Source organism: Lepisosteus platostomus, chromosome 11, assembly GCF_059453375.1.
Source record: "Lepisosteus platostomus isolate fLepPlt1 chromosome 11, fLepPlt1.hap1, whole genome shotgun sequence".
Lineage (NCBI taxonomy): Eukaryota > Metazoa > Chordata > Actinopteri > Semionotiformes > Lepisosteidae > Lepisosteus > Lepisosteus platostomus.
The window spans coordinates 43,706,105-43,720,177 of NC_142621.1; the positions used below are offsets into that span (position 1 = coordinate 43,706,105).

Here is a 14,073-nt window from a genome sequence, read left to right on the forward strand (position 1 = left end):
TTTTATGTATTCAGAAGGCCATTATATTTTTCATAACATGGCCATTTTTAAACATGGTATTATAATGGGAATCATGAAATGTTTACGTCCCTTACAAAAGTGATAACATTTTACACATTTAACTATATATCCTAACATATTAATTGCTTTTTTATCAGTCAGCCACATTATCCAGAAGGTTGTATCATAAGAAGCAATGGCAGTTTACTGTAACATACTCTGTTTAGAAAACAAAGGAAATGAGGGCTCAAAACCTCAGCAACCTTCAGACAAAATAAGGGATTTTGATGATTTATCGAAACACAAATTCCATCTAAAGTCTATAAAAATACTACAGCTCCACCTAGAAATGGGCAAAATCTACCGCTGCCAACCTTAACAGGTAGTTTGGACTGCTGCCAGTCCAAAATAGAAGCACAAACAACAGCAGCAATAGCAGTCTCTGACAGCAGGCAGCAGCAGGCTGGTCCGCAAGCAGGAGATGAACACAGCAGCAATGCACAGTAGCCGAAAGAACTCGGATAAGCAGGCTGGGCAGAACAGAAGGAACTCTGGGCTGGAAACACAAAAGGGTATCGCTGATCCACGGTATGGGATAATGGCTTCTAAAGAGAGGCATGGCTTTATACACAGTGACAAATCACATCCCCTGACAGAAGAACATTTGAGATCGGATACCTTAACAAAGACCTTCTCACCCAGAGTCCTAATGGATTTCATTCAATACATCACAGCACAATTCCCCTCCAGTGTTAGATTTATTGTCCTACCCTGTGCTTTATCTTCTCTCCAGTTCATCCTGGTGCAACCTGTGGACGAGTGTGTGTTAACTTGCAGGGGTATGGGGAGTGAGCTCTATCTCTTTAAATTGAAAAGTGTCATCCAATCACTATAAATGCAACCACCTCGCTCCACCCCGGATTATTCAATAAAACTTCCCTGCCAGAAATGATTGAAAGCCACTCAGCTCTGGAGCAGGACCCTCAGAAATAAAGGATGATATATGAAATCCCTGGCAGGTTGTTGCCAATCCAAATTAAAAGTTGGAGTGGTTAGCGACACTATACCCTCCTCATTGCCATATTTCACCCCTGCCTGCCATATTCCCCATGACAGGGGCAGTAAATCTTGCACTGTTTTATAGCATAAACTGTTATTCATCTGATGAGCAGGCAGTAGGGCCAAGTGCTGATATACATACAGAAGTACTGACCGGACACAGAAGACACATGGGAGCTACTGTATTTATGTCCACAAAGACATAAATAAGTGATTGAACCATCGATAAAAGGAGAGAGGAGGGAGAAATCAATGAGATTGTAGCCTTATCACATGAAATGCAGACAGGAACAATGGCTTGGCTGTGTGGATATGCGTGCGAGGGAGTGGGAGTGGGAGTGGGGTGCGAGGGGTGTGGAGAGGTGCAAATCTTTGTTCTTTCAAACCCCTTAACAAATGGTTCTGTTCAGCTCTAGAAGAAATAAGATTAAGACCAACTTTAGTCAACTGCAGTTTGTCTGGCTGCTTATGGGTTGCTTAGGTAGCAGTGTCCTTTCTGTTAACAAGACTTTGCATTGACTCATGAGACATCCACATCCACAGAGAAGATAATTCTGTCAAGAGCTATGGGCTCCACTACACTCTCATTGCTGCCAGTTCTCTGAACAAACACCGACAAGTATTGGGTGAGATTGTTGCTCCTCTTGACTTGTCTTGACCAGGATGTATCCCACCTTGCGCCAGTTGCTTGCTGGGTTAGGTTCCCGACTCCCCCGTGACCCTCTACTGGATAAAGGAGTTCGAAAATGTATGAATGGATGGATGGTACTCCTCTCTGGAACCTCATGAATTGACCGTTATTAACCCTAAAAAGCCCTCATTTTCTTTACTGACTTAGAGATCTTGAGGGTGGAGGAAGATTCCATCCACCCCTTCAATAAACTTGAGAAGTCAGAACCAAGCAGGAATTAAATGGCTCATTTCATGGGCTCTATGCATGTGTAACAACAGTAAGAGTCTTCTGCTGCGAGAATTATGATGCTTGAATCAGGACGAGTTTAGGAAAGGAAAGGAAAGCTTCTGGAGCAGCAGCACATTTTCTTCTAAGGAGATAAATATCACAACTGTTTGTACTGGTCTTCACTTGCAATTTCCTCTGTACTCCTTGACCACGGTGCATCGAAGTGATGGAAAGCTGAGGCCCTGTGTGATGCTCAGCTGCTGTCATTAAGAATGTTTCCTTAATCCTTCACTATATTAATTCCTCAGTTCCTTAACTGTGGTCAAATCTGCTCAATCTTCAGCTTTTCTTCTAACTTCTGAAGATTATGTTTTATTCAAGTTGCGTTAATCCAAAAAGTATTATTGGTTCCTTATTTGTGAATAAAATATACAATAAATAATAATGGTTACGTTTGAGTCTAGAGACATTAACAATTCTTTCCATTGATGTCTGAGGATAGACCATAGAACATGATTAACTTAGTCAATATTTCCTGGATGGCATTTGTCTATAAATGTTCTTTTTTACCAGCAATAAAAAATATTAATTTGATTAAAAAAAAGTGGAAATCTGCACAAAACTGTACTGTGTAAAAATCATTTTTTTCCTAATTGAGTTTTATTAAAGTAAACTGTACAAAAAGAATAAATGATTTATTTATGTGGGATACATTTTTTTAATATTTCAAAGCACAGTGCTACTATTGTATTGCTGCTCTCAATTAAACTGAATATGAAGTATCATTGAATTTACTCTCCCATAAGACTTCATAATTTTTACAACATGAAACGTAATTGACACAGGTGACTTCATTAGGCTGTATCAATAATAGTTAATTGCCTCTCATTATATATATATATTAAAAATTTCAAGTAGACAGACATCCTTTTTTAGCTTTAAAATAGCTAGACTGTCCCTTTCTCATACACCCCTGATTTCCAAATAAGTATGGCTCATACAGTTAGCAATTAAATGACAAAATTACTGTTAAGATACCAAAGAAAATATTGTTCTTTGCTCTTAACATGTTTTGTTACGAAAATCCATATTATAAATATATAAAATATAATGCTTGACTATAAAAAGAGAAGTGGACATACATGTAAAGCAATGCAATGACAGAATATATTTAGATTTATTATCCTTATATATCCTAGTAATAGTAATTGCAAGACAAAATTCTCACCACCTAGATTGCCACTAAAGGTCTTCTGTTTGATATATATGTCTTTGGATTATATAAATAGTTCAAAGTTTATTTTAATTTTTAAATAATAATATTCAGATAAATAATGAGAAATAGGATGATTATAGGACAGAATATACTGTATAAACATAACGTTTTACAGTAAATACAGTATGTTAGATTTGGAAATAGATTCATTACTTTGCAGAATGTGTTGTTCTTATCGTTTCAGTGTTGGTTGCTTTGAGAAGCATCCTGATCATATTGTTTGTTGTACTTTTGGCACTGTGAAAAAATACTTTGTGCAGTAACGGATCAGAGGTGTTAATATGGTAAATAAAAAAAGTGGACTGGAGATCTGTTGTGACACACACCAAACCCCTTTCATTATTTTGTATTCCGCTAGAGAAAACATTTTCTCTATTGAAACAAAAATATGGAAATTAGTTTGGAGCATGCAGTAATATTTCTCTAAACTCTTTAATCTTTACCTACCATAATGAAATAATTCCAAAGCAATTTGCCTGATGCTCTGCATTGAAAATAAAGAAAAACTCCTACAGGGGTTGAAGAGGTCATTTGCTAAGCCTGCTGTTTATAATTCCGCCACGCTGGTCTCCCTATCATTTACACCAAAATATATTTATTTATTTCAGGGAATGTAAAAGATTGAAAACTCAGCATAGCTTTGTCAGTTTCAGGAAGGGCTGAAACTCACTGTATGAGTAAAATAACGCAGCCTGTTATTGCCAGTGTGCTGCCGGTCTGTGCTCAGCCTCTATCTTGCAACTTGACTTGATGTTAGGGAAGGTGACCCTCAGAGGCACCTGTTCAGGCAGCTGGCTCAGATTATGGTCATTTTCCCGTGAATGTACGGTATTCTGTCATTTCACTTGGCTAATTTGAGGAAGAGACCCAGAATGTATCTACCTGTATCACCAACACAATCCAACACATAAAACAAAATCCACAGTCTGTCAGCTACAGTATGTAAGAAAAATGAAAAAGGCAGGGAAAGTGGACTCATCAGAGATGGTTTAAAGAATCTGAGCCCTGTCACAGCTTTCTCACTAGTAAAATGTCATCCATCTATGAGCGTTAACAAGAAAATAATTTCTGGATATGAATATTTCACAGAGTATTAGTTAAGGCATTCCAGTCTCTGCCTTGTGTAAGAGGGCAGTAGGTGGAGACAAGACGTTCTTGTGTGAAGATCATTCCCCAGAAAGAAATGGGAAATGATATGTCATCTTCCAACGCCTGAACAATTGTTAGTTGACAATTGGTGAGGTGACAAATCTATGAAGCTGGGTTTCAGTTGGCTGTTGTACAAATAGCCTGTTTTCACCTTTTCAAATTAAAAGTTGCTAATTAGACCTGTAGGACTGTAGCCCCAGTGGGTATGTATTGATCATTCTTGTCTGTGATGGAGGGCTACATTCAGCACCAAGGCATTTCTAGTTTGGCCTAATATTTGATTAGAGACAGTTACACAACAATGTTGGTTGTAATGTATCTTTTGATGTGATGTTAGTGTTTATTAATGATGAAAGCATGAAAGCTGTGCTCGAGATCACTTTCAAATAGTTGTTTATCAAGAAAAGTAGTGGTTCAGAGTCACCTGTATCGATCAATACTAGTGTGTTTGAACCCACGCTCTTCTCAACAGTCTCTGCCTCTTTCCTTTTGGGATGGGGGGGGGTGATAACTCACTGCCCCATCACCCAGGGTTTGTCTGGTTAGGTAAATGGTGTATCATCAAAGGCCAGGGTTCAAGAAAGATGATAGTGTATATATTGAAAGATGACAGACGCATTTCTTAAAATACAAGTAGAATAAATGTCTTGCAAGAGTTCTACTGACTGAACAGGTGTTTTGGAAATACAGTATACAATCACTCTTTCCCAGGGGGAATTAGTGGAATTCCTTCAAGAGAATAATTTAACAACACAACTGGTTCACTTTTCTTGGCTTGCACATTAAACACCACATATCAAGAGTTTTTAAATATATATTTTTTTATCTCAAAAGACTCCTTTACAGATAAATAAAGAGTCACTATAGGGAGACTGTTTTTTAGTTGTTGCTTGTGAACTACACCTGTCTTTTTGTGCACAGTTACTAAGAAAGAAAAGAAAGTTTCATATTGTGGCAAATGCCAGGCGAGTAACCTGGGCTTGCCTCTCTGATCACATCACCCTGGTGTGGAGGTCTTGACACTGGCTGCCTGTGAGTTTCTAAGCAGAATTTATTTACACTAATATAGGATGCCTTGGTCTGATGGGCGCCGTATAATACATTTGCATTTTATTCCATTGAGTTGTATTCAATGACTCTTGCAGTCAATGTCTGTATCCTTTACAATGTAAGCTAGCAAGCAGACAAAAGGCAAAACTGGTACAACCTGCCCGTGTGGTTGTCTGAGAACTGCCCAAGGAATGCACTGCCAGCTCTTTACTGCTGTGGAAGGTGGAGACACACATTAGACTCTGCATTGCTAAGACTGACAGAAATAGTAAGAAACGTACAGAAAGATACAAGGAGGAACCCCAGTAATTAAGAGAAAGTACAGAAGGAGAAACTGACAAAGGTAAGAGCTGAATTCTTTTTATAAATTGGCTAGCTGACGATGTAGCTGTAGTTAATACATTTCTTGTCTTCTAGAGTACTTTCTCTACTAAGTGTAAGCATTCATGATAGGAGCTCTTGATGGATTTTATTACATGTTTTTGATCACCAGCACTGTAGAACTATGATGTTCAAATGTCATCCTTGCTGGCATAGTTGGAGATTTAATTGTCTGTCTTTTATAATAAATGCCAGAGCTCTAAATTCTAAGAATAGTGTCATTTTCATTTTGGAGTGATGTACTGTAGGTTTATTAAAGGTGTCAAGCAAAAGGCAAAAGTGAATCCTAGTCAAGGACAGAAAGATCCTTTGCTTGTAATGCAAAGACTGGATAATTCAGGCAGACTATCTTCTCATAATAACAGCAGTAAAGAGAGAATGACTGAGTTCAAATCAATATCAAAGACAGTTTGTTTGCTCATATTGTAAGTACTAAGGGTGGACTCACAGGTGATAGCAAGCGCACCAACCAGTTCACGGTGAATCATTTTTTGATTAAAAATTATAAGTTACAATGCCACACAAAGTCAAGTGTTGCTGTGATAATGGAAAAGTCTGAGGTCCGTATCCTGCTTTTGGAAAACATAAAGCTTGGATCTTATTGCAGACAAGAGCATTATACGAGCTTGAAATAAAAGTGTAGAAGGTAAAGCCCATTGGCCAAGCACTCACCTTCCCAGATTTCATAGTCTCGCTTCCCTCAGTCCTCCCCATTCTCCATCCCTGCAGATGTTCATTGTCCCAGCCAGCCTAGTGGGGTGTAGTGAGTGGGTGTCCTTGTCAGTCTGGCAGGTCAGGGCTGTGCCAGCATCTCCAGCTGCTCCACCATTGAAACACTCTGCCCTGGATGCCTGACTGAAACCCCTAAAATTAGACCCGACATCAAACTCCTAATAGCTCATGGAGATCTGCCGAGTCTTCTCTCCTGTAGACAGAGTTGTAAAATATCCATCAAATCTAAATATTGTTTTTAATGCAAAATGAATTCTGTTCTTTTAATATCTATATGATCTATATCTACCCACATCATGGAAGAGGGAGCAGTCAGCAAGGATCAACAAGCACTGACAAGCCCATTTATTGATATGCAATGAATCATCTGCTTCAGCCTCAAATTATAGCAGCCTGCTCAGTCACTGTGTGCCTGTATAGTTAATAGGAATATTACCTGTAGTCCTTGATTGATGTACTCCATCCTCTTTTAGAAAGAGATATGTATTAGAACCTCAAGACTGTTGATGCAATTTCATTTAAGTTGCTTTGTTTAGTTGTTAAATTGTTATACAAGTCTGCACTTTTAGGAAACAAAAGGTGTGATTGACATTTTAGATGAGGCTGCTTTGCTTAAATACTGTATCCCAGTCCATTGCTTTCTTTTGCTGCACAGCCCCTGGGTATGGTGGCATTCAGTGCTGTTGAGCTCTTGCTTCTGGATATGCAGGAATTGTCTGGGCGTGCCTGGCTCAAGTCAGACGTCGGCAGCTTGGGGAACCAGTATGGGCTGCTGCTACAGCACTAGAGAGGAAGGCGATGAGAAGCACAGAACCAACGGCTGTAAAGAATGTTGCTTGAAGACCCGAAACTGTCTGCTCAGCCGGGAGTGTTCTCAGGCTTTAAACATCGCCAGCGTCTGTGCCCAGTGTGGCATATGCATACGAATGTGGACATGTAAGTTCAAAGCAGGTTTTTTAAAGGTAATGACTGGGCAATTAGAAACCAGCATTTTAATATTTAAACCAAACTTTTCTGCATAGATGGCACATAAATAACTAAATGGTTTGTATTATCTTTGTAAATGTGTTTCCATATTATTACTTCTGGGTAATATGAATCCTGTGGTATTGTTTTGACATTTTCATACCATTTTCCTATGAGGAGAGTTTTTTCTAAGTAGCCTACATGGCCACAAGTAGGTGGACACAGCAACAAAGAATAAAATGGAGTCTCTAGAAGCAATACCCCCCCCCCCCCATCCACTTATCCTTAGTGGGACCTCGAGCTGGCAGGGACAGGGCATGAAGGGGTGGAAATACACGCTGGGGAGGGCAGACTGTTCGTCTCAGGGTCTAGATGTCTTCAAAGAGCAAAGTATGTTGTGACTATTTTGCAGGGGGAGTATAGAAAGAAGGATAATGATATTCTTCTTTATGTTATTGCACCTTAATGATAATAACATCTCTGCTTCGTTTAAAAATGAGAGACGTTTTGTGCCTGTGGCAAATATCGGTGCATGTAGAGTAAACCTTCACTGAAGTGATCTGAAATGAGCAGACATGACTTCAAAGCTTATTATTGTGTTTATTAGATGTGAAAGATACGCACACAATGTTGATGTCGATTTATATACAGTATATGATTTTTTTAATCTATCAATTTCACTGGCACAACAGGAAACTCAGTCCTGCTCCAACCACATTCTGTGTAACATGAAAGAGGTCTTATTACAAATATTTCACCCCCCAAAAATTAATGACAATAATAAGCACATTTGGATGAATGATCAATAACACAACCCTGCAATTAATTGTCACTCACGATGTGTACTTCAGAAAAACATAATTCCCTGAAATATGAATTGTGTTTTTATAACTGATGTATTTTCACAGTGACAATGAAATCCCGCTGTGTTTCCTGTCTTTCAGAGTCCTTTCTATGATGTCTGCTCTGAGCTGTTCGAATCGTGATTTGAAGGCTAGAATTACATCTTCAAATGCCCAGAGAATACAACAGAGCTCAGATGGAATAAACAGAAATACCATCTACATAAATCCCTGATGTATGAGAGGCCGAGCATCTAACTTCAGAATAAAGACTCCTCCTCACATGTCACTATGCTGTTTTCTACATGAGATATACTGTGCAGTTTCCCATGTCCTAATATATCTTACTGAAGAGCAAGGAGAATGAATTTCAGATTTAAACATGGGTTCAAAATTTAAACATAGAACTGTTGGCATTAATTGGTTGTCATGATATCAGCAGAAAACCAAAGATTCAATGGATTTATATTGGCGTGTTGTGAAGTGATGTAGAGAGTCTGAATGTTGTTTTCAGTTCATGTCTTATTGTCCTGCTCACTCTGACTTAATGATCCTTCCTGGTACCTAGAAGACATAGTAGATCAAAGACAGCAACATGGTCAAGCGGAGATGTTTGTATCATGTGTCTCCCGTTCTCTGGAGTTCCCATTATTAAGTAGCCAGGCTGTCGTCCACACTTGGATGAAGGAGACTCTGCTCTGCAAACTAACGTACCCTATGTTAAGTATTCACCTCTGACTAAAGGAACTGACTTTAGTTGACTTTAACTGACTCCTAACTGTTGTATGTGGAACAAATTTAAAAATGTACCATAGATACTTACCTGTGAAAGCTCAGACAGGCTTAAATGGAGAAAGAAAAGCAAATTCTCCGTTGTCACCTGTGTGTGAATGAACATTTACAAGGTGATATCAATACCTTCAAAGGAAGAGCTCTTGTTGTGGTATTTGAGGACGTGCATGGAAACTGTGATGTCAAATCTACAAATATCTGATAATTCTGTTGCAAAAGAAATATTCATCCCAGACAAGAGGTGGCATACTGTATCAGCAATGAGTTCATTTGGCTGGTTGTGGTTAATTATATACAATGGAGCCAGTGTTGGCAGGTACAGTGACTCTCAAACTGCTTCTCCAGTCACATTAGTGAAAAGTGACATAAAGATGTAGGATTTTTAACCCAGCAACTGCTTGCCAACGTTTGTGCTGGTGAACATGTATCTAATTGGTCACCGAAGTCCTAAAAGGCTGGACCCAGAGTTTTGAGAGCTCTTTGATCAACTACATTCTTTTATAACAAAACTGAAAAACCTTCTTACCTTTATGCAAGCAGTTCTGAGTGATGCCTTTTAACTGGATTTGCATTTGCTTACACTGCTTCTTATTTTTGCACTGCTGTTTAAATAAACTATTTATTTCAATTAGAAATTTGCATCGTATTCTATTGTGTTGTACTCAGTGACTCTCCCAGTCAATGTCGGTATCCTTTACAATGTACCTTAAGTGAGCAGGCAGGCAGAAGGCAAAACAGGTACAACCTGCCCATGTGGATGTTTGAGAGCAGCCCGAGGAATGCACTGGCAGTTCTTGTGGAAGGTGGAGACACACATTAGACTCTGCATTGCGAAGGGTGTGTTGACCTGAGAGAGACTGACATAAATAGTAAGAAAAGTACAGAAAGATACAGGGAGGAACCCCAGTAATTTTGAGAAAGCACAGAGGGAGAAATTGACAAAGGTAAGAGCTGAATTCTTTTGGCTTTCTGTCTGATAGCTGTTGTTCATAAATTTCTTGTCTTTTCCTTCTACTTTCTCTACTAAGTGTAAGCATTCATGTGAGGAACTCTTGATGGATTTTATTACATGTTTTTGATCACAAGCGCTACAGAAGTATGATGTTCAAATGTCATCTTTGCCAGCTTAGCTGGCGATTTAATTCATAGTCTTTTATAATAAATGCCAGATCTCTGAATTCTAAGAATACAGTGTCATTTCCATGTCGGAGTTATGGTGTAGGTTTGTTAAAGGCATCCATTGAAAGTGATGTGTAGCTTTTTCATGTAATAAGAAGATTGAATAACACAGTCACTTTATCTTCTCATATACAGTACATACATACAGTATACCTCTTGGTACATATGTAACTCTAAATAGAGTGTTGGATTGAATTAAAGCCAATATCAAAGAAAATAAGTTTATTCATGTTACACAGACAAAATCAAACTTTTTTTAAAAAATGAATCTTTGTAAAGGGTGCACTTAGAGGTGACAGCATGTGTGCCAACCAGGGCACTGTGAGTCATGACTACATCCCTTTAGATCGAAGGTGTGCCAGGGCACTGTACAATACTGTAAGCACCACTCCTGAGTTAGCATGTGACGTTGTCTCCAAGTTATCTTTTAGAAGTGATCGAGTTACATTACATTGATTTCCATATGAATGTGTTGAGTTCCATTGATCTGAATTTTAAACAAACTTGTGCAAGGGAAGGCCCATAGGCCAAGCACTCAACTTTCGATATTTCATAGTCTTGTTTCCCTCTGTCCTCACCATTCTCCATCCCTGCAGACGTTCACTGTCCCAGTCAGCCTAGTAGGGTGTGGTGAGTGGGTGTCCTTGTCAGTCTGCCCATTGAAACACTCTGCCCTGGGAGCTTGACTGAAACTCCTAAAATTAAGCAGGACTTCAGACCATTCCAGTGTTAGTAATGTTGTAACAGAAGAAATAAGGTTCTTGATCCCGAGATGAAGTAAAACAGATGAGTTTATTGCATGCAAGGAACAATAAAGCCGAAGTCTTGTTTCCCGCAAGAAACAACAAAACCGAAGTATTGTTCCCCGTACTGTTACAAACTTTTGGGTTATATACAGTTTTCTTCTCCGTTTCTGACGTCACTCGGTCTGATGGTAAAGAGGGGGGTTCATGGTATTTGGCCAGTTTATGATGTTCTGGGCAAATGGTCAGTTTAACATTACACCCAGGGGGGTTCCTAGCTGGCATCTGCAATCCTTATCAGTTAACCCCCTTTCCTGCCATAAACCCCTGCTTGTGACTTGGAAGTCTAAACCCCCTACAGAAAAGATTAAATTCAAACCCCCGTCTTCACATCTTTCTTCAGTAACATCTGCAGATCTTAATAGGTAATTAAACACAAAACATTAAACACCAAGTTTTACAAAGTGTGGTTTCCCAAAATCCAATATAGGTTGAATTTTGATATTAAAAACTGTACAGTGCATGTATACATATAAAATATAATAAGATACAGTGTATATATACCCTCTTCTTAGAAGAAGGATCAGTTAGCAGGGATCAACAAAAGCTGACACATGTTGTGATGTTCAATAAATCATCTGCTCGGCCCACATTATAGCTGCTTGCTCAGTCCTCATTCACATGTAAAGTTAAAGTGAACATTACAAGTGTATGGTACAAGAGCTCAAGGATCAAAGTCTGTAGAACTGAGCTGCTGTTGATTTTATTTTTATGGGCAGGCAGGGCGTGCCAGGCTCAAGTCAGACGTCAGCGAGTCGGGGAACCGGTATGGGCTGCTGCTACAGCACTAGAGAGGAAGGCGATGAGAAGCACAGAACCAACGGCTGTAAAGAATGTTGCTTGAAGACCCGAAACTGTCTGCTCAGTCGGGAGTGTTCTCAGGCTTTAAACATCAGCAGTGTCTGTGCCCAGTGTGGCATTTGCATTGCAATGTGCTGGGTAAGTTCAGGGCAGATCTTTCAAAAATATACAGACATACTGGTTACTGGTAAGGCTTTTAATATTTAAAATGAGGTTTTCTACAAACATAGCACATGTTCAACTACATATTCTGCATTCCTGTGTCTTGACATAATTAAAACCTAATCATCTGGGCAAAATGAAACTCTGCTCCACACCCAGTAGTGCTCTGGTTAGTTTTCCGCCCATCCTCAGAAACCTAGTTATCCTTATAGGGACCCTGAGCTGGCAGGGACAGGGTACAAGCGGGTTGAATTACATGCTGGGGAGGGCAGCCAGTCTGCCACAAGGTCTAGACGTCTTTAAAGAGCAAAGTGTGTTGTGACTATTCAGCAGGAGGAGTACAGAAACCGAAGGTAGCTAAAGAGGTGGGAAGGCAAAAAATTCTTCCTTGTCTGCTTTTACTGGAATCATTATAACATTCCTGCTTTGTTAAAAAATGAGAGGTAGTTTTTTGGCCTGTAGCAAAAATAAAAAACAACAAATTAGTGCATGGAAATCTTCATTGAGGTATGCTGAAGTGAGCTGGCATGCCTTCATTTAATAAATGTGAAAGACATGCACACAATGTTGCTGTACATATGTATTTATGAATTGTTAATCCATTTCACTGGCAAGGCAGGAAAGTCTAGACATATTATGTAACAAGAAAAACAGTTTGAATTTTTGTTACAGATATTTAATGAAAAATAAGGATAAGCACCCATAAATGAATTATCCTTATCATCGATATGAAATTAATTGCCACTCAAAACATATACCTGTATACTTCAGGAAAATAATTCTATTCTGGGGTATGTCAGGAGTTCTTATACCTGCAGTGTTTTTACTGTGAAAAGGAAATCCTGCTCTGTTTCTGGTCTTGCAGGGCCCAATAAGTGCAGCTTTTGGATCATGAGTCAAAGGCTGGTATTTCAGCACAATGTGCCCAGAGAATAAAGAGGAATTCAGTTCAAACAGAAAAACCTTCTTCATGGATCCCTGATGTCTCAACGATTGAATGTTTTTCTTCTGAATAAACACATTGGTACGCTATTTTCTACATGATATACAGCATAAAGTTGCCACTGTCCTAATATAGTATATCAGACTGAAACGCGACGATTTAAACGTAAGTGGCATCATTACTGTCATATGATTTGTTTTGGAAGTTTTGAAATTGTGTGGGCTCAAAATAAGGTTAGTGTTGATTTTGGTAAACAAAAGTTAATGCAAGGAAATTTCCATATCATATTTCCTGATAAACTAAACTACAATGGATTGTCACAAAGCTGATATTTTATAAAGGGTCTACAGTACGTGTTGTTTTCTGTTCATGTGTTGTTTCCACGCTGGCCAAGAGAAGCTCTTTTAATATCACAGGTTCTTTGTCTCTGTCTTAATTTAAATGGGTTTAAATAATTATCATCTGATTCCCCCTTGTAATTCAATTGGTGTAGCAGCTTCTCACTGGTCTGCCTGATGTGCTCAGCAGCGGGACTGCTGGAGCAAAATGTCTGTGATGCCTCGCCCAGGTGGGGGCTAGTCTTCAATGGGGAAGATGACGTGGGTCTCCTCCTATATCTTTGATGAATGAAAATCTTTATAAACATGTAAGGAAACATTATTACCTTTTCACAAAAGAAAATAATAAACATTATTATTAAAAACATGTTTTTTTTTATTCCTCAGTAATTTCTCATTTGTATGCACGACCTGTGACTGAGATGAGCAAATTCACATTTGTCAAGTTAAACCTGCTCACACTGCACTGCAGAATGCAAGGTACTTATTTTGCAATGTCTGTTTCTGGCAGGCGAGACAAAATGTCTCCAATTGTACCCCAGGCTTTTAATGGTGTTTTAGAAATAATCCAATTTTTGTTTTCTAGGCCTCATGGCCTCAACAGGACACATGAGTTCTAGGTAGATAATATTGAAAGCCAGCTTATTCATAACATCTTCATTGAATAATAAAACCTGCATTCCATACTCTTTCACCTCT

General features: G+C 38.9%; 1 long non-coding RNA gene across 1 annotated transcript; it reads left to right on the top strand.

Moving 5' to 3' along the window:
• The first annotated feature begins 5,621 nt into the window (after nucleotides 1–5,621).
• Nucleotides 5,622–13,741, top strand: LOC148652755 (uncharacterized). The gene is made up of 5 exons (XR_015925414.1): nucleotides 5,622–5,778; nucleotides 7,258–7,484; nucleotides 8,459–10,092; nucleotides 11,850–12,069; nucleotides 12,959–13,741. It is a non-coding gene; the product is annotated as an uncharacterized LOC148652755 (long non-coding RNA).
• The last annotated feature ends 332 nt before the right edge of the window (nucleotides 13,742–14,073 follow it).